We start from the raw sequence: 20775 nt of genomic DNA, 5'->3' as shown, positions 1-20775 counted from the left end.
CATGTTTAAGAAAGATTAATTCAAAAAGGTACAGAGAAGAGCTACTGGGATTAACAGAGGAATGGAGTACCTGCCCAATTAAAGGAGTCTTCAGGAGCTTGGCTTGTTTTAGCCTAACAAAATGAAGGATGAGGGGCAATATGGTTGATCTCTATATATACATCACAGGGATAAACACCAGGGAAGGACAGGAATTATTTAAGTTATGGGCCAATTTTGGCACAAGAACAAAAGGATATAAATTGTCTATCAATAAATTTAGACTTGATGAAGGTTTCTAACCATCACAGGAGTCAAGTAGTCGAACAGCCTTCTATGGGGAGTAGTGGGAGCAAAACACCTAACTTGTTTTAAGACTGAGCTTGATAAGTGTATGGAGGGGATGACATGATGATGTTCATCTTTAATTAGTATGAAAAGTGAAAGTCTCAAAATATTTCTCAGAATGGGAATTCTGAAATATTTTGATTTGTGAACACTGAAATGACCTTATCAAAATATTTCATTTTGATGCTGTGGGAATATTACAATATAAAATTTTATGTATGTATAAACATAAAATATATTAACATTAATTATAAGTTACAGTAAATATTAAAAATGAGCACAAAATAAAATGAAAAAGTTGAAACTAAATACTCTATTTTGATTTCAATTCACTCTGTCCTCTGGCGAGGCTGTACAGACCCCAGACAGGAGATTAGGGAGGTGAACAGTTGTTCTGGTTCTGCTCCACAAACATGCTGCTTTTATGAGGAGGTGCATGCAATTCTTGGCCGCGACCCCAAAATGCTCCGTGGAGACCTCCCAGGAGCCCAAGGCAACCTTGCGCAACAACAAGGAGGACATTGTTGACGAGGAAGACGAGGAGGAGGAGGAGGAGAATGTGAGGCAGGCAAGCGGCGGATCCATTCTCCCTGACAGCCAAGGACTATTTTTAACCCTGGAGCCCATCCCTTCACAGGATCACTTGGCAGTGGAGTGTGATGCTGTGGAAGGCACCTCTGGTGAGTGCACATTTCCAGTCAAACATGTAGGGGTTACATGCTATTATTTTTTATGTTTTAATATGAACAAAAAAGTAGGTGTAGTGGGTATTGGTGACCATTGCAGCTACAAGGAGGGTGCTCTCCGTAAAAGACTGTTTATGTGCACAGGGATGGCCCAGGAATCCTCCATGGAGATCTCTAGGAAACTTTCATGGAGGTACTCTGCAATCCTTTGCAGGAGGTTTCTGGGAAGAGCTGCCTTATTTCATCCACCAAGGTAAGATACTTTCCTGCGCCACTCCAGTATTAACTCTGCTGGCATCATTGCAGCATACAGCATTGCAGCATAAGGACCAGGTCTGTACCCAGATGCTTGCAGCATCTGCTTGCTTGCTGCCTCTGTTACCTGCTAGCCTGAACACTGGCTAATCAGAAGCCTCCCCCCTACCCCTGTTATCTGTTCAGCGGTGTTTAAATTAGTGAAAGAAAACTTACCAGTGGACAGGGTGCAAACAAATAAGATTTATTAAACAAACAGAGAACAGGTAAAATACTAAGCAAGGACACCAACCAAGATATAAACAATTACTACGGAACTACTCAGTTGTTAACATATATAACTGTGAGCATAAAGCCCAGAGCCCCCAAACCCTTTACATACACTAAGGAAAATGGCTAAACAATAAAGGGTTATTACAATACCATTTCTTGTAGGACGAGAAGACATAGCCACTGAAGGGAATGAGGAGCAGGACCACAGGACGTGGGATCAGGAACACAGGACATTGGAACACGCGAGGATGTCACACAGGTAAGTGGCCAATCTTCTTATCTTCATTCTTCAATACTTGACATGCCATCCTGAGTGCAGTATGTGGACTGATGACTGGGGGAATCACAGATGTGTGCAAGTAAGCACAAATAGGAAACCAGGTGGAATAAGATGGAATACCACGAGTTTGGATCTGACGTGAGGCTCGTATCTGTGCATATGGGCACCTGACTGTCACTCTGATGGACAGCCCTGAGGGATGGGTGAACTCCCTTTAAGTTATCTCCTGTTGCCAGGCAGATTATTGGTCACCTGACCCTCTCCTTTCCCACTCTTTGGGGGAAAAGGGTGCCAAATGCTCCATGAAGGAGGGTCCCAATATGGAGGCCAACAACAACCTAGTGAAAACAAAATGGCCAAAGGGGAGATAACATGGTAAAATAAACATCTCTGTAATAATCCTCAGGAGGGTCTGGGGCATATCTGGGGGAAACAGGGGAAGTTTTCAATGCTAGCCCTTAAACCGCAAACAGTTCAAAAAGTAATCCGTCCCGCCATCCCCCTTTTGGGTGACATTTGGATCCCACAACCATGCTTTCCCACACATGCCGTGGTTGTGGTTGGAAGGGATCACTGTGTATTGCAAGCAGCATTAAAAAAAAAAGGACATGTGTGGTGGCTTCCTGTTTGTCTCCTTCCCTCTCTCCCCTCCCCCCCACCGCACCCCCCTGCCAACCTGGTGTCGCTTTTGTAAAAAAGCCAGACTGTCTCGGGGGCTTTACATTGGTACCTGTCCGCAAGCACCATCCAGATTGCTAGGGGAAAGGGCTACTTGCGTGGCATCATATTGTTCCGCACTGCAGCTCCTGTATCATCTGTATAAATACTGCAGGATAAGGCGCGAGGTGTTTGTACTGCTCACAACAACAGTGTACATCTGAGCAGGGTCCATGCTTATGGTTCTATGCTGTCTGTGCAGGTAACCCAGGCTTGTGAAAAAGGCTTGGTTTGTTTGCCTTTTGATTTCAGGGAGGAAGGGAGGGAGGTAAGTGCATCATGGAAGGCTAACACCATGTTCCCATAACCACCCGCACCAATGTTTTGGTCCCATAAGGCATTGCAACCCAAAATTCCACTCAGCTAATACACTTTGGGATAGCTACCCACAGTGCAGTACTGTGTGTGTCGATGCAAGCCCTGCTAGTAAGGATGCACTCCACCGACACAATAAGCATAGTGTGGACATGCAAGATAGACTTGCTTAAATTGGAGGCTTGATGTCAACTTACATGAAGTTGACCTAACTTTGTAGTGTAGACATAGCCTGTGATAGTATGATTCTAAGAGCTCCCCTTAAAATTGCAAGAGTTCATTCCTTCAAACTACTTTTGTAAGGGAGGACAATGGCTTTAAGCAGAATTTTGTAAAAATTGAAAAATCATGTAATGACTCTGCTTTACAAAGTATAACAGAGACATCTATTGGCAAGGAATGGGAACTTTTTATAGGAAAGATCTGTAGTCCTTTGAATAAATATTCCTTTCAGAGAAATGTCAGGCTAGATGTCCTCTCATGGAGAGGATCTCATGTCAAATCCTGTTTCTGTCCGACTACCCTGTCGGAGTGTGATGTATTTGGGCGTGGAAAGGATTTGCATACCCTCATTTCCCCACCACTTGGTCAGTGTTTAGTGATAATTAGTGACTGGTCTCTTTTCTTGTTCTCCTGCTCCAGCTAGCTAACATTAACTTCCCAATTGCCTTTACTCATATGTACACACATCACCACAAGAGGGCTCAGATAATGTGTAACTGGGTGAAATAAATATCTTCTTCCCCTTTTGGACTGCTGTATCTCACATGGATTATTTCAGTATAATAAAGCCAACTATATACCCCATTAAATCAAAACCAGAATCAACATATGGCAGCATTGAATGTGAAAGTCATTGATGTGATGGGTCACTTGCTAGTTTAAACTAGTGTAAATGGTGAATTCTTTGTAAGTCTTCAAACCCTGATTTGAGGACTTAGGTAACTCAGCCAGAGGTTATGGGTCTATTACAGGAGTGGGTGGGTGAGATTCTGTGGCCTGTGGTGTGCAGGAGGCCAGACTAGATGATCACAATGGTCCCTTCTGACGTTAAAATCAATAAGTCTGAGTCTATGTGGTGATGTGCCCTGGCTTATTGTGCCGTAATGGTATTTTCCAGGAAGCATTCATCCACCTCTCTGAACAATCTCAAATGCTCTATCAAGGCTTTTGATACTGTTTAGCATGACCTTCTCATAAACAAACTAGGTAAATACAGCCTAGATGGAGCTACTGTAAGGTGAGTGCATAACTGGTTGGAAAAATATTCCCAGAGAGTAGTTATCAGTGGTTCACAGTCAAGCTGGAAGGGAAAATCAATTGGGGTCTTGCAGGGATCAGTTCTGGGTCCAGTTCTGTTCCGTATTTTCATCAATGATTTAGATAATGTCATAGAGAGTACTTTTTAAAAGTTTGTGTATGATACCAAGATGGGAGGGTTGCAAGTGCTTTGGAGGATAGAATTAATATTCAAAATGATCTGGACAAACTGCAGAAATGGTCTAAAGTACATAGGATGAAATTCAATAAAGGCAAATTCAAAATACTCCACTTAGAAAGGGACAATCCATTGCACACATACAAAATGGGAAATGACTGCCTAGGAAGGAGTATTGCAGAGAGGGATCTGGGGGTCATAGTGGATCCCAAGCCAAATATGAGTCAACAGTGTAACACTGTTGCAAGAAAAGCAAACGTCATTCTGGGATGTATTAGCAGGAGTGTTATAAGCAGGACACGAGAAGTAATTGTTCCTCTCTACTCCACGCTGAAGTATTCTGTCCAGTTCTGGGTGCCACATTTCAGGAAAGATGTGGAAAAATTGGAGACAGTCCAGAGAAGAGTAACAAAAATGATTAAAGGTCTAGAAAACATGACCTATGAGGGAAGATTGAAAAAAAATGGGCTTGTTTAGTCTGGAGAAGAGAAGACTGAGTGGGGGACATAACAGTTTTCAAGTACATAAAAGGTTGTTACAAGGAGGAAGGAGAAAAAAATGTTCTCATTAACCTCTGAGGATAGGACAGAATCAATGAGCTTAAATTGTAGCAAGAGCAGTTTAGGTTGAACATTAGGAACTAATGTACTTCCTAACTATCAGAGTAGTTAAGCACTGGAATAAATTGCCCAGGGCATTGTGGAATCTCCGTCATTGGATATTTTTAAGAGCAGGTTAGACAAACATCTGTCAAGGATGGTCTAGATAAAACTTTGTCCTGCCATGAATGCAGGGGACTGGACTAGATGACCTCTTGAGGTCTCTTCCAGTCCTATGATTCTATGATTCTGTGTTTAGGGTGAGGAAGTGCCATTATGTGTGGCTCCTTCACTCAGGCTTTTTGACAGTAATTATCAGACTGCTCACCTCATTTGGCTCTTCAGTACAGCATTCTTTTTCCAAGTGATCATGCCAAGTGCTTCAGGCTGTTAGGTGACTCTTTTGACACTTCAGCATTTGATTTTTGAAGTGTGGATAACAGGGTTTTTTTGGGTTTTTTTTGCTGTGGTCTTCCATGAAACATATGGGAGCCAGATTGTATCTGTCACAAGATGGCAACCCACATTCTTGAGCTGTAGGAAGACCTATCCCTCAGGGAGCTGCACAGCTGTGAATCTAACAAAGATAGACATATGCCTTGAACATATGCCTTGCCTATTTGAAATAAACACTTTTACTTACGATCAGGACATTCCAGTGCTCAAACTGGGGTGGGGCAGGGGGCACGGGAGAGAAAGGGGTGGTACAATAGGTTCCAACTTCTTCTGAACCAGCCTCAGTGTGAAATGTGGTCTTGGCGTACCCGCCTCCCAATTCACGCATGGCACTCTACTCTTCTGGCACCAATAGTAACAGCACTGGTTCGATAGGTCTTTACAGCAGAGAGAACCTCGCAGATGTTGTCATGCCATACGGTTACAATGTGGAGGTGAGATATTAAGGCAACTCTGGTTATGGGATGCAGATGGAATGGGAGAAAAAAGACTTGCTAGCTACACCTTTTCTAAAAGGATCTATAGACTCTTCAAAAGGCTCCAGTGTGAAGCATTGTGCTCCTGCACTGTGGTACAAGAGAGCCCCTTTTGCTCAGGGGCAAGCTACCTACATTGCTGCAACATGCACAGGGGAGAGCAGAAGATGTCAGGTGGCTACTGCCCCTACCACACAGGTGGGCAGGGAGAACCGTAGGTCTTTCCCTTTACTGACACAGCATGGATGCTGGAAACAGATTGTGAAGCAATCTAGTTTCTGCCTTGCTCCTGGGACTATGCAGCCATATATTGCTTAACTGGGGCTTCACTGTCGGTGAAAATTCAACGCAAAGTGATAGTGCGCACCAATCTATAGAACATTTAAAACAAACTTTAGAAATGTATAGCCAGGCTACAACTCTCTACCAATGTCTGTGCTTTTATAATAATTGCCCATCCACACCAGTGGCTTCATTCAAAAATGGTCAATTTTGTTTGTTTTGGGTCCTGCCACCCTATTTTTCCTCTTCCAATTTTGTCATTCAGAAAGGAAAGGGGCGGGATCGGAAGAGGTGAAAAAAGAAACAATAATAACCCCCAAAATGTGCATTTTTTTTATTCCGTTGAAAAGAATAGAAAAACTTCAAAAACTTGAAATATTTCATGAAACAAGAAAATTTCCTTTTTCAAAATAGGCCATTTTTTATTTAAAAAAAAAAAATTCTATCAGCCCTAATCACTACTATCTGTTATAATACTTTTCCAAAATAGGGATTATGTACACAAATATTTTTATCTTCCTACCCTCTTACATTTCCATATTTACTGATATTTATATTTTTGAAGAAAGTGGAGTTAGTTTAATGTCAAATACAAATGTTATATAGGATATGGGTGGTGAGAGTCCTAATTCAGGAAATAGTAGGTGCAGTTTCCTGTATTTTACAAGATTTTATGAATTATCTAAACAAAAATTAACCCTCCCACAAAAAACAAAACAAAAAATTCTTAATATATTTATAGTACAATATTTGTCCATTGGCAAGTAATGTTCTGTCATAGTATAAATAGAAGTTCACCAAAACCACTGGGTCCATATGAATTAGCATGTTTCTCATCAGTCACAGGTACAAAAATATATCTGTAATTGAATATATATATTCAAATACCTAGTATTAATGTTGTCAAAAATTGCTTACAAAATCTACCCCTGCTCCAACCCACTAACCAAAACAAAGCAGGATATTTCTCTCCATCTCTGCAGGAATGCTGGCATTCTATATGTGTCTTATGGAGTGTATAAACCCCACACTGGGCCTGAAAGCGGTTAAAGAACGACACTGGTCCCAGGTAGCCCAGCCCCTCCAGACCTGCAGAGCACGCTCCAACCGGAGAAGCAGTTGAAAAGGGAGCAACTCCACTCAGAAGAGGGAAGGTTGGGGAGGAAGACAGATCTACCCTGAGGGCTGCTAGACAAAAGTACTAGAGAAGCCTTACTGATAGGAATAAGGCTGTATGCTGAGCCTGGTTGGGGCTGACGGCTTAGTTATCTTTTCTTTTTCTTATTTCTTATTCTAGACTTGGAGCTGGGGGAGGAAAGTAGATGGTTGGAAGTGACCCAGGGAGGGCTCAGAAGGCACAGTAGTGTGTCGGACACTAACCCGCTTAGGCCCTGGGTTGGAGCCTGGTGACGTGGGAGGGCCCAGGATCTCCTATCAACTGCTGCTGCTGCAGGAGGGGCATAAGCCTCATGCCTACCTCACTCTCCCTCTGGTAAAGAGAGGAACTACACCAAAAGACCTGCCTGCTGGGCGGCGGGAATAAGTGTGCTACCACTGGGTCATGTAGCCTGCCGAGTGCTAGCATTCCATTCCACTGCGCCTTCTAGCTACATCCAGGTGCACCAAGTCCTCAGGTTCCCATTATCAATTTGAGATGTCTTGACAAACCAGAACCAAAGCAGTGTTTCATGTACTGTTCTTTAGGCACAGCAAATGTACACCGAGAGGCAGGCATGGAGACTGGAGTTCAGGTTCAGATTCAATGTCTCCAAAATCTCACAAGCTCATTTTATTAGGGCTGTTGATTAATTGCAGTTAACTCATGCAATTAACTGAAAAAAATCATGATTAAAATAATTAATTGTGATTAATCTCAGTTTTAATTGCACTGTTAAATAATAGAATCCCAACTGAAATTTATTAAATATTTTTGGATATTTTTCTACATTTTCAAATACATTGACTTAAATTACAAAACCGAAACAAAGTGTACAGTACTTACTTTATATTATTATTTTTATTACAAGCATTTGCACTATAAAATGATAAAAGAAATAGTATTTTTCAATTCACCTCATAGAAGTACTGTAGTGCAAACTCTTTATTGTGAAAGTGTAACTTACAAATGTAGATATTTTTTTTTTGGTACACTGCACTCAAACCCCCCCCCCAAAACAATGTAAATCTTTAGAGCCTACGTATCCACACAGTCCTACTTCTTGTTCAGCCAACCACTAAGACAAACAAGTTTGTTTACATTTACTGGAGATACTGCTGCCTGCTTCTTATTTGCCATGTCACCTGAAAGTGAGAACAGCCGTTCACATGGGACTTTTGTAGCTGGCATTGCAAGGTATCTACATGCCAGATATGCTAAACATCCATATGCCCCTTCATGCTTCGGCCACCATTCCAGAGGACATGCTTCTGAGTTGATGACGCTTGTTAAAAAAGTAATGCATTAATTAAATTTGTGACTGAACACCTTGGAGGAGAATTGTATGCCTCCTGCTCTGTTTTACCTACATTCTGCCATATATTTCATGTTATAGCTGTCTTGGATGATGACCCAACACATGTTGTTCATTTTAAGAATACTTTCACTGCAGATTTGATAAAACGCAAAAAGGGTACCAATGTGAGATTTCTAAGGATAGATACAGCACTCGACCCAAGGTTTAAGAATCTGAAGTGCCTTCCAAAACCTGATCAGGATGGGGTGTGGAGAATGCTTTCAGACGTCTTAAAAGAGCAACACACTGATGCCGCTTACAGAACCCAAACCACCAAAAAAGAAAATCAGTCTTCTGCTGGTGGCATCTGACTCAGATGATGAAAATGAACATGCATTGGTCCACACTGTTTTAAATCGTTATTGAGCAGAACCCATCATCAACATGGATGCATGTCCTCTGGAATGGTGGTTGAGGATGATGGGACATATAAATCTTTAGCATATCTGGCATGTAAATATCTTGCGAAACTGGCTACAACAGTGCCATGCAAACACCTGTTCTCACTTTCAGGTGACCATGTAAACGGACAGCATTATCTCCTGCAAATGTAAAGAAACTTGGCTGAGCAATTGGCTGAACAAGAAGTAGGACTGAGTGGACTTGTGGGCTCTAAAGATTTTCATTGTTTTATTTTTAATGCAGTTATTTCTTTTGTACATAATTCTACATTTGTAAGTTCAACTTTCATGATAAAGAGATTGCACTAGAGTACTTGTAATTAGGGAATTGAAAAATACTATTTCTTTTGTTTTTTTAAAGTGCAAATATTTGTAATAAAATAAATATAAAGTGAGCACTGTACACTTTGTATTCTGTGTTGTAATTGAAATCAGTATATTTGAAAATGTAGAAAACATCCAAAAATATTTAAATAAATGGTATTCTATTATTGTTTAACAGCATGATTTATCATGATCTCCTTCCTTAGAAGTTTTTAAGGTCAGGCTTGACAAATCCCTGGCTGGGATGATTTAATTGGGGATTGGTCCTGCTTTGAGCAGGGGGTTGGACTAGATGACCTCCTGAGGTCCCTTCCAACCCTGATATTCTATGATTCTATGATTAATTTTTTTAATCACTTGACAGACCTAGTTTTTATATATACTGAGAAGAGAGGTAGTTCTTTGGTTGTTTGTGATAAGGTTACTTGTTCACACAGTTGTTTCTGTATGAAGGAATGGGTTTTTAATTACATTGCTTTTATTATTTATAACAGTATGTACACATTGTAATAGGTGTGGATGGTACTATAGGCAACTTAAGAGGACAGGTACTTACATCTCATTTGTATCTTAATTGCTTTCAGTGCAATTGAGATACAATGACATACAATAAAAATACCTTAAAATATAGTCAAGCACTCAAAAGCACATTTAAGATGCAATAATAGTTTATAGCAGAGATGGTACAAGTGACAACATTAGAGCAACCTAATTAAAACTTCACAAATTTCAGTATAGAGTAAGCTGGAATCCATATGAAACTTTAGATGCTAATGAAAAATTGGTTTGAATCTCCAAACCTAGTTCTTCCATATCATCTTTCTCTGCAACATTTCCTCTCTTCCCTACATTTGACACTCTGCAGAAAGCCATCTTTGACAGGTGGCTGGCTTCCTACTTCTCCCAGCAGATGATTTCTTCTGGGAGCAGCAGTACATCTCTAATGATCCTTTAGTGGAAGGTTGATCTCTGTGGAGGTCATTCTCTTCCCAGTAGGTGGTGCTCTTGATGGTGGTGGCTGGGAGGCTCACTGTTCTGTTCTAGTCATAATAGCAACAGTTAGATGGTGTTAGGATCCAGTAACCACTCTACTTGTCTTCTGCATTGTAGTTCCTTTATCAGAGTCTGCCCCAATATTTACACCCTAGATGACATTTGCCCTCTGAAACCCCAGTGGCAAATCACCTGAGCTGCTGAATTTTTGAAGCATGGTGAAAATACAGGGGCAGCCCCAGATTTCATGGAAGCATTTCACTACTCACGAGTAACGTATTAGGCAGGCAGAGTTATAGGAAAGTGATCTTTATTAAGGATCCTGAGTGACCAATGCTATACGCTGAGGTCTTTACAGTGTGAGAGGGAGAGCAGCTTGTCCTCTCCCTGCTGGCTTTCTTGAGCCCCCTAGTGCCTCACTGAATGAGGTCTCTCCTGAAACCTGACCCAGTTTCTCCAATTCCACTCCTCATACTTCAGGAAGGGTGAATTTGAGTTGCAGTACTGTTGTCCAGTTGTGGGTTTACTAGGCACAGTCACTCAATTAAAACTACTTCTTCTGCCATCCTGGCTCTGGGTAGGGGAAGTGGGCTGCCTGACCTTGCCCCAAACAGGACCTCCAAGAAGAATGATTCCGAGAGGTTTGGGAATAGTCCTACCCCACTCCCCGCCTTCTTGCTCCTCCCCCCAAATCCTTTTATGAGTGGGAAATGGTTTCACTGGATACTTACCTGAGTACATGTTCATATTTGGAAAATGAGGCAAATGGTTACAGGGCTGCAGGGAAGAGAGACTTACCAAGCATTGTACAAAGGTCTATTTCTGCTGAGGGGATGGTTCAACGTTTGTGTTTGTCCTTATTTTACCTAGATTGGTTCACTGACTCATCTCAATTTAAAATGGAGCAAATGGCTACTTTCCTTACACCCGTTTAGAAAGGATTTAGCAATTTCATACACACTATGTGTCATATTTTGTGCATGTTATGTGTGTATATTGTAATGTAACACAGACATTAGTTCATATATGAGTCTGTCAGTAAGTACACTGTGTCTTATGCTAACAGACACATAATGGGCCATATCCTCAACTAGTGTAAATTAGCACTAGATAACGCTTTGGTTTCGATATACTATCTCACAGTAGCTGAGACTCTGGCCCATAAATTACATGCATTTTTCTTCCATGTGGTAAGAAAATAGTTTTAAATGTACAGTTGACTAGATTTATTGTCTTACGGTAGAACATCTTTCCATATCAATTCTTTATGAAACCTTAACTAAGAAAGCATTTACATTTTAAAGACCAATCACTTTATTTAGAGAGAGAGAGGACATGTGCTGTTAGCAAACAGTCACATGTATACTCAGAGTAGTGGCTGAGACTTTCATAACAATTTTGGACCACTGGAGGTCTCCATTGAGCTATAGCACTGTACATGGGAAAGTCTCTCAACTTGAAGAATTTTTATTTAGCTCTAAAATTATTACTACCAACTCCATTACAGCATTATTTTCCTACTGTTCCTGTGAGGAAATCATATGTATTTACAGGAAAGGATGTTTCTGTTTTGTAACTGACCAGAGTATATTGTCAGCCTACGTTAGAGTTCTGGTACGTGCATGGCATTGTTAGCACTACTCTCAGCCGCTAACTGTATATCAGATGGTTAAATAAATCGACTCTAACAAACAGTTGTCCCCACTGTTCTCCACTTCCTTCTCCTATTGAGGAAAAAGACTGACAAGTTTTGAATTTATTTCAGCCATAAATAGAGCTTCTATATTTCTGAGCATCAGGGGTTCTCAGAAGTGAATTTCTGTAAGTAAAACTTTGGAGAGCTTTGCTGAAGGCAGGCAGAGTTCAACAGAAGCCCACGCAGAGACCAAAAGTTCATGCAGCTCCAGCAGTTATTCGTATTCTATAATTATTCAAGGAAGAGAATTTTTTTTTTTGCTCCAGTTAAAACGATTTATGAAGCATGATCAAATGCATTTGGCAGGAAAGTAGTGATGTGATCTCATTAAAGATTGGCAAGGCTCATGCTTGCTTGTTTCTGTTCATTTGCTGGACAGGCTGCAGTTTGATTTGAATCTTCAACTTCATGTCACTTTGTGGCTGAGCAGGTGTCAAATTGCGAAGAGATGAAACCTCGAGGAAATTTACAATTGTCTTCTGCAGCAGAAAAAATAGTGTGTTAAAAGACAGTTAGGTATGACAGCCCTTCAGATCTGGGTCACACAAAGCACTTTCTCCAGGAAAGAGGATTATTGGTGATGAAAGATTAGCTGTTGTGAAATCGTTCATTTCTCCTGCAAACACACTAAGAATATATTGCTGAGTGGGGAATGATATGAAGTAAAAAGCAGGAGAGTATATAAATATCTAGAAGATAGTGATCTTCATGCTTCCCAGATAAATACTTTATAGTAAGAGAGAGGTTCTAAAATTTGAGCAAAAAGATGGTCTTGTAGTTAAGATGCAGAATCCTGCCACAGACTTCTGATGTGACTTGGGGCAAGTCACTTCACTGCTCCATGCCTCAGTCTCCCTATCTGTGAAGCAGAGATGACAAATCCAGTAGGTGCTCACATACCATGGTGATAAGTGACTGTAAGAATCTGAATAAAGTGTTAAAAATACCAAACTGTTGCTAATATTGGACTGTTAAGAGGAAAAGTAAGTACAGGACAAAGGACAAGGTAAAATATTTTTGAACAAAGAACACTGCTCCTACATTATATAATCCATCACATCCTCTTATTGGATCTCTAAATACCTTTCCAGTATTAATAAAACCAGCTAACACTGCTATAAGGTGTGCATTGAATGAACAATCACCACACCTGTATTTTACAAATATGAAATGCTGATTGTGAAATATGCAATTCCACAAACTCAAATAATCTCTGCTTCTCCAGTCCTTGTGCTGTCAGAGTACTAGCCACGATATTCTCAATATTGCCACTCATAAGCCTCCACTGACAAATGGAAAAGAATGAGAGCACATGTGCCCCTCCCCGTCTGATAATATTTGCCCTGCTGCCCTTCATAACATGACATGTGATATGTGCTGTTGTTACATGCCCTTCTTATGAGCAAGCGCTTAGGGTAGTTTATATAATCTTCTGAACGAATGGACAGGCATCAGGATTCTTTGTTCCTACATGACAATCAAGTCAAACTGATATTTGAAATAGATTATGCCTGTCATTCTAATTTTGCCTTATTATAAAACTTTATATATATAAATATTCTTAGTTTGTAATCCAGTGTATGGTCTCTGCAGAAAGAGCTGGATCGATGAGAAAACAATTCTGCCACAGTTATAGTCATAAATATCCAGCCATGCTTTTTTACCCAGGGAAAGGTGCAAATCTAGGCTGGGAGTTTTCCAAATGTCTTGTGCCCAAATACTAATATAATTTCCCTTGTGCGGACTTTCAGTGCATTGGAAGATGGGAATTTTCAATAGACAGAAGCACTTTGGCAAAAATGGGGGGGTTCTGGCATTTCTGCTTCCAAACACAAATCTGCTCCTGTGACTTTACTGTAATTTCTTTACCCCACAAAATTGCTGCTATTTCTGTCATGGTGTTTGATAGTTCTTCAGGGAGATTGCTTACCAGCAATGGTAACAATAACCCACCAGAGGGTGCCAGTTACTTTCTCAACCAGCGTCTTTAATGAAATTCTGGAGAAAAATTCTGGTTTAGTTACAGCTTGAACATTTCCAAGAGGTTATTTTGGGGCACAGGTTAATCATCAGTGATCTGAAGATGATGATTCTGATGAGCATACACCTGTACCCTTTCCAATGAACCAGAAGGGTGCAGATAATATATGGTTGCAGACAGTACAATGATAGTTCTGTGTTTCTGATTGCAGGGAGAATTTGAGCCATTTGTTTTGAATAAGTCTCTCTTTCTCTTTCTCTATGCATGTGAACCTCTATGCACGTGAGCCTCTGCACCTAAGTGTAACAGGTGAAATGATTAATGAGCTATAAAGTTGTACGACTGGGTTGGCGGTGTTCTCTCTCCGCAGTGCAGCAGTGAGATTCTCAGAGTGAATTTCTGCAGTAAAATGTGTTAGGATCCTGTTTCACCTTAGGTCACTGCCGATCAATTGGTGAATTTCATCTCTGTACTTATTCGTTCAAAAGGGGTTTGATAGCTCAGGAGGTTTCCCTGTAGGAAGAAGAGGCAGATCAGGATTCTTTTCTTGTGCTACCTCTCTGCTTCCAGAAACCGGACTCCCTGCATATAAGAAGCCCTATGCAAACTGCCTCTCTGCTGCTACCAATCTCCAAACCAAACATTAGGTTGAGAATGTGGAGGCAGGTTGGCTGGGAGTGTACATGTGAATTGAGGAGGGAATGGGCAGTATGCAAGAATGGGGACATAGCCAAGTTTAGTTTGGGAGCCAGCTGCAAGGACATCAGTTGCTTTATTGGGATAAGGAAGTATTCTAATGTGGAACGGGGGTAGGGATGATGTAAAAAGGGAGGAATGGGATACATAGAAAGAGAGAGGGATAGACAGGGATTCTCAGTGGCTAGTAATATACTTGTTTCCAGAAAGAGCAATTAAGGCAGACAGTTACTTGCTTGAGGAAAATGATGGAGTCAATTTCAGAGGTGAGATTAGAACTCCAGCCTCCTTTAATGTATATCACAGTCAACAAGGCCATTCTCTCAGGAATTTGCTAGTCAGTCACTATAAGGAGTCAATCTCAAACAGTACCTTAGTCTTTTATCAATGTGTATATTAATTAATTTATGCATTTTTGCCATATCCTACACCAAACAGTTGTCTGATCTGGGGTAATGTTGCTGATATCTTTTCCACTTTCCAGAAATAAAGATTTTCCCAGACATTAATAAATCAATTAATTGTCGGTGTGATTTAGTTATGCAAGTGCCAAGAGGATCTGCAAGTAAAGAAAAAAAAAAACATAAAATAAAAATCTGTGGAGAATAGGGAATTGAGCTCATGGTCATTGCAACTACGTGCTCCTGCACCTTTGTCCATAAGTCGATTACCCCAATATACTTGATCATAAACCGGTTCGTTTATAAGCTGACCCCCTCCAAGATGGATAAGTAAAAATGGATTTTTTTTATGACACATTCATAAGATGACCCTATAATTCAGGGGTCAGCAAACTTTGGCTCCTGGGCCATCCGGATAAGCCGCTGGCGGGCCGAAATGGTTTGTCTACCTCGAGCGTCCACAGGCACGGAGGTAAACCTAAGTAAACAAAGTGTCCCGATGCGCCAGCTGCTTACCCTGACAGGCTGGGACAGCAGCTGGTGGGGACATTTTTGGGGGGGGAGAAGTTGGGGGTCAGGGGAGTAATCGCTGTGACCACCCCCCACATGACCCCACCCCTAGCCCAGGATCCCCACACTCTTCCCATCCTATCCCTTTCCACCTTAATCTGGGGAGGCCAGGGGAGGATGTCTCTGGCCTGGCTAGAGCTAATCCAGCAGGCTGGGCAGCGCAGCCATAGCCTGCCCAGGCGGGCCAGACCGGGCAGCGCGGCCACAGCCTGCTCTGGGGGGCGGGGCCGCGCAGCACGGTTGCAGCCTGCCAGCCCCAGAGCTGCAGCTGCTTCGGAGGCTGGGGGGAGAGCAGCATGGCCAGAAGCGGAGAGACTGTGGCCCCGCCTCTTCCCTTCTGTCTGTGCTGCCTCTCCTTGCCCCCTCTGTTGAGGGGAGGGGATGTGTCCCACCTCTCCCTCTCTATACCCATTCATAAGCTGACCCATTTCTCTGATGCTTCCCATTTTTACTAAAAAAAATTAGGCTTAAGAACCAGTATATGTGGTAGTTTTCAACATCACCAAAATACACGTATTGAGAGTGTGCTGTTCATGAAGGCCCTGATCCAGCAAGGAACAGAGGAGCCTAAATTTAAGGTTATGTTTAGTATCTTTGACTACAGTGGGACTACTCACCTGCTTAAAGTTAGGCCCTTGCTTAAGTATCTTGCTGAACTGTTAGTCAAAATGAAGATCTAGAGTAGAATGTGCCACCGATTCATTTTTATTAAACTTTCCTTCCTCATTCCATTTATGAAAGGTGTTAGGGATTTCCATATAGCTGACTCCTTTCTGAATCGGTCAAGCACAGAGAAGAAATACGTTAGAAACTAATTGTCCATATGTGAGGAAATATTAACTCCTGAGCATCTTTACAATTTTGTAAGTGTCCGTTAGCGAGGAAGTGAAGGAGTCAGTTGCTCTCAGGGGAATCCATCAGCATCCAGTATAGAGCTTGTATTTTAGCAGGGCTAATCTTGTAACTTGATCCCTCCCTAAATTCTTTAAGAATCAGTAGCAGACGTGGAATTGAGATGATCAGAAATTGCTTGAAAATAAAGCACATTGTCAACACAAAGGGGGCGTGTTCTCCTCATGCACTGTGCCCATGTGCCTTGCATAGAACAATGCGGTACTGGTCTATGACTAGGGCTCCTAGGTACTACAATAATACAAATAATAAATAATGGGAATATTCAATAAATCCTTAATTAATGGCCTGATCTTGCATTATTCTGAATGCCTCCTGACATCATGGGGTGTTGAAGATGCACTTCACAGATTGAGCCCTAAATGAGCCACAGATTCCATGATATTTTCCTGTTAGTAGAGAGTAATTACTATTATTTATATTGTGGTAGCACTGAGAGACTTGGAGGAAAACTGCATTTTGAGGGAAGTGGAACAGGCTTTTTTGGCTTGCTCCTCTTGTGTGCCTGACTCCCTAGGCAGTTGCCTTCTGAGCCTGTCCATTCTTCAGGGAGCTAGAAGCCTGGGGAGTGAATCAGCCCCAGAAGGCAGCTGTCTATGGAGTCAGGGAACTGAGGGAGGCTGGGCTGGTAGTAAAGTTTTGACAAAATAGACACATTCCTGTGGAATGTGTCAATTCTGGTGAATCAGCATTTTTTCTTTGGAAAACTTTCAACCAGCTCTACAGACATCATCTTTGCTTCATACAAATCTAAACATTTTTAACGATCAGTTGTGGACTCAGTAGTAGTAGTAATTTATTATTTATTTGAAAACTCAAGAATGTTCTAAAGACTTCAGAGGAAGTAGACATGAAATATCTTCAAAAGTGATTAGAGATTTTGGGTTGTCTCCATTTTTGGGTGCCCAGCTGGAAACACCATAAAGTGGCCTGGTTTACAGAAAGTACTAATTATCCACTCAGGACTCTCAAGCCCATTTCAGGTGTTTCAAGTCAGAAACCCAGAAATGGAGGTGTCCAAAATCACTAGTCACACTTAAAAGCCTTAGCTCATATGGGTTCTGCTCCGAAGAGCTTATGATTTAATTTCAAACACAACAAACAAAACAGGCAGAAGAGAAAGTAGGGTGAGGCAGGTTACAATACAATCAAACAGTAGGTTACTCTGGAAGGCATGTACAAATCATGATGGTTCTATGAATGATTTATCAACTTGCTTATTTTAGGTGATACAACAGAAGTGAGCATTTCTGGAGGAATGAGGAGAGGGAAAATATCCTTGGCAAATTGGATTTGATCGGGTATTTCAAGCCCAAAGGCTTGACATGGGAGAAGGAATTGCAGGTGATGCTGATATTGGCATTGTTGGTGGAACAGAGGAGCTGGGCAGGGATGCAAAAAGCCATAAATACACAGACAGAGTATCATACAGTACCAGTTTCAGGCTGATATTTTGCTCTTCGTAGAACTGAGATTTGTTCCCTGGCGTACCTTTCTAGCATAGTGTGAGTTATTAGGAAGTTCACAGACACTTAGAAAACACTGAACAATATATACGATATGTTTTCGGTAGTTATCATGGGGCCTTAGATACACAAGGAAAGTACTGAGCTCTGTAGCTGTAAGAAGACTGGAGAGAAATATTAGTGACAAGAGGTATATGAGTAAACATTCATTGTTTGCTGTTATCCTTTCCTTGGAAACATCACTCAAGATGTTCAAAACGTAAGCTGGTTACAATTTTTCATATCTCGAACTTTTGATGAAATTTCATTATTCACAAAAGAACTGGGAAAAATGATAATACAATTTTTGTGACTTTCTTTTTCCATTTTTCATTAAGCTAAAGAGCTCACTGCAATTTTTCAAATTTCCAAAATTCAAATTTTTGGGGAAAAAATTGTGAAATGTTATCCTTTTCCACTGACACCCAACCAGCTCTATCAATAAGTTTTAGGCAAAGAGTAGATGACCAAATTTCAGGCATGATCTAACACCCTTTGAAAATCAGGGGCAGTCTTTCAGTTGATTTATTGGGCCTATGTATCAGACTCATTGTTCCATCCTGAACAAATGCCCAAGTACCTTTAATCACATGAGTAGTCATACTAAGTGTAGTTTTTGCAGGATTAGGATTTCAATTATGTATTGTCCTGAAAATTATGTTGTGAATAGAAAAGACAATTCATAAGTTAATTGTGACAACAATTTTTTCAAATTATTTTTAAAAGGTCATCATCTATCTTTCAACATAATATCTGAATGTCTCCCACATGAAGGTGGACTGCCTGGACTCAATGCTCTTTTACCTTCTTTACCAGGATTTAAGGATACATCATAATGTAATTAAAAACTACAACAACAACAAAAACAAGCAAGAGTTTTTCTTTTTAAAAAAAATTACTTGATATGGTTTCAGATTGAGTTTGTCTCTCAAAGTCTTAATTAATGAACTGTCTAGTGGAAGAGTAGCTGAGGAACATTTACTTGAATATCATACAGTTGGCCCTTTATTTTTTTTCCATTTATCTTTTAACAAAATAGTGTTGCAGATAGCTTAGCACTGAATGGGTTGCAGAGTACTGACTGGCTTTCACATGCGTCTGATAAGCAAGAACTCTTTCATCTGAAAAAATAGTTTGGAACTTTGTGCCATGTTATTTTGCGGCTATTAAAATTCAAATTGTTGATAAGAAAGCAAGACATCTGTTTAAAATCTTGTTGTGTTGTGGGCTGTGCTAGGGAAGCATCGGCAATTGGGTGTATTGGCACTGATTCTACTTTCAGCAGTGCCATGACAGAAGCAAAGTTGTTTATCTTCCACACCACTGATCTTGCAGGGATGGATTTTAGGAACTTTGAATCAGGAAAGTCATCTCTGTCCTTCTGTCTGCAGCAACTCCCCTGTCCCGCCCATGTGGGTTTCATTCCCACCTCTTTCCAGCCACTAAAGTGATCACGAAATAGTTAATGATGATATTACAAAATCATTATTAGGCTTTCACTCCCTATGACAGTCTGTATCCTTAAATTCACCCTTTTTATAAGACTATGATACATTCTGTACAAAGTATTCCTTGTGAGGTATCATTTGAAAACTCATAATGTGCTGGTCTTTATTGTCCTGGTAAAATAGGTGTGGCAATATTGTATGTAAAGTTATGAGATTCTACTGTATGACTTTACTGAGGCATTCTCCAAAATTAAAAAAGAAGGCAGACTCAAACCAATTCCTCAGAGACAAAAGGCAAACTGATGCCTCAGTCAGGTGTCAACCAAATCAAATGGACTATCACCTGGTTAAGCAGCCATTCTTTGACAGGAAGAAGGGTGTGAGTAAGAAATGCACGAGTTGGCAATGGAACATCTGGAAATTCCCATGCAAAGAGACTTGCTGTCACTTGAAGCCCAGCTAGAGACGATTCTCAGAAGAGGAAAATATATAAAAATGAGGAACAAAGGCCACAGATCACCTTTCTCTCTGTCTGTGACATCCACAATGCCTGAAGAACAAGGAAAGGATCATTGTACTGGGGAAGGGAAAGTAAGACTGTGAAAGAACATGTGGTGAGAGAGACCCTTTCTCTATAACTTCAATTAGCTTCTTAAATCAGGTATTAATTTGCATTTTACCTTTTATTTCTTTGTTACCTTTTCTGAATTTTATGCCCCATTATTTGTAATCACTTAAAATCTTTCTGTAGTTAATAAACTTGTTTTATTGTTTTATCTAAGCCAGTGTGTTTGGATTGAAGTGTTTGGGAAATTCTACTTTACATAACAAGATTTGTGTATATAATTTTCTATTAATAAAATGACATACTTTATATGAGCTTGTATTGTCCAGGAGGGTATAGGACACTACAAGATGCACATTTCTGGGAGGAAAGTTTGGGACTGGGAATTTGCTGGTGTCACCCTGCAGTGTGATTCAAGGGTGGCTGGCTGGCTGGCCAGTGGAAGCACTCTTGCAGTATAGCGAGGAGTAATTTACATGCTGGAGGCTGTGTGTGAGCTGGCCTGTAGTGGTTTCTTTCACAGCACAGCAGTGTACAAGGCACCCTAGGTTGTCTGGAGACGCCATTTGGAAGGTTTTGTATGATGAGGGCTAGAAATTTGCCTTCTTAAAAACAAACAAAAATACAAAAAAACCCAAAAGAACAACAACAAAAACATAGATTTTG

Source organism: Caretta caretta, chromosome 2, assembly GCF_965140235.1.
Source record: "Caretta caretta isolate rCarCar2 chromosome 2, rCarCar1.hap1, whole genome shotgun sequence".
Lineage (NCBI taxonomy): Eukaryota > Metazoa > Chordata > Testudines > Cheloniidae > Caretta > Caretta caretta.
This window is presented reverse-complemented; position numbering follows the sequence as displayed.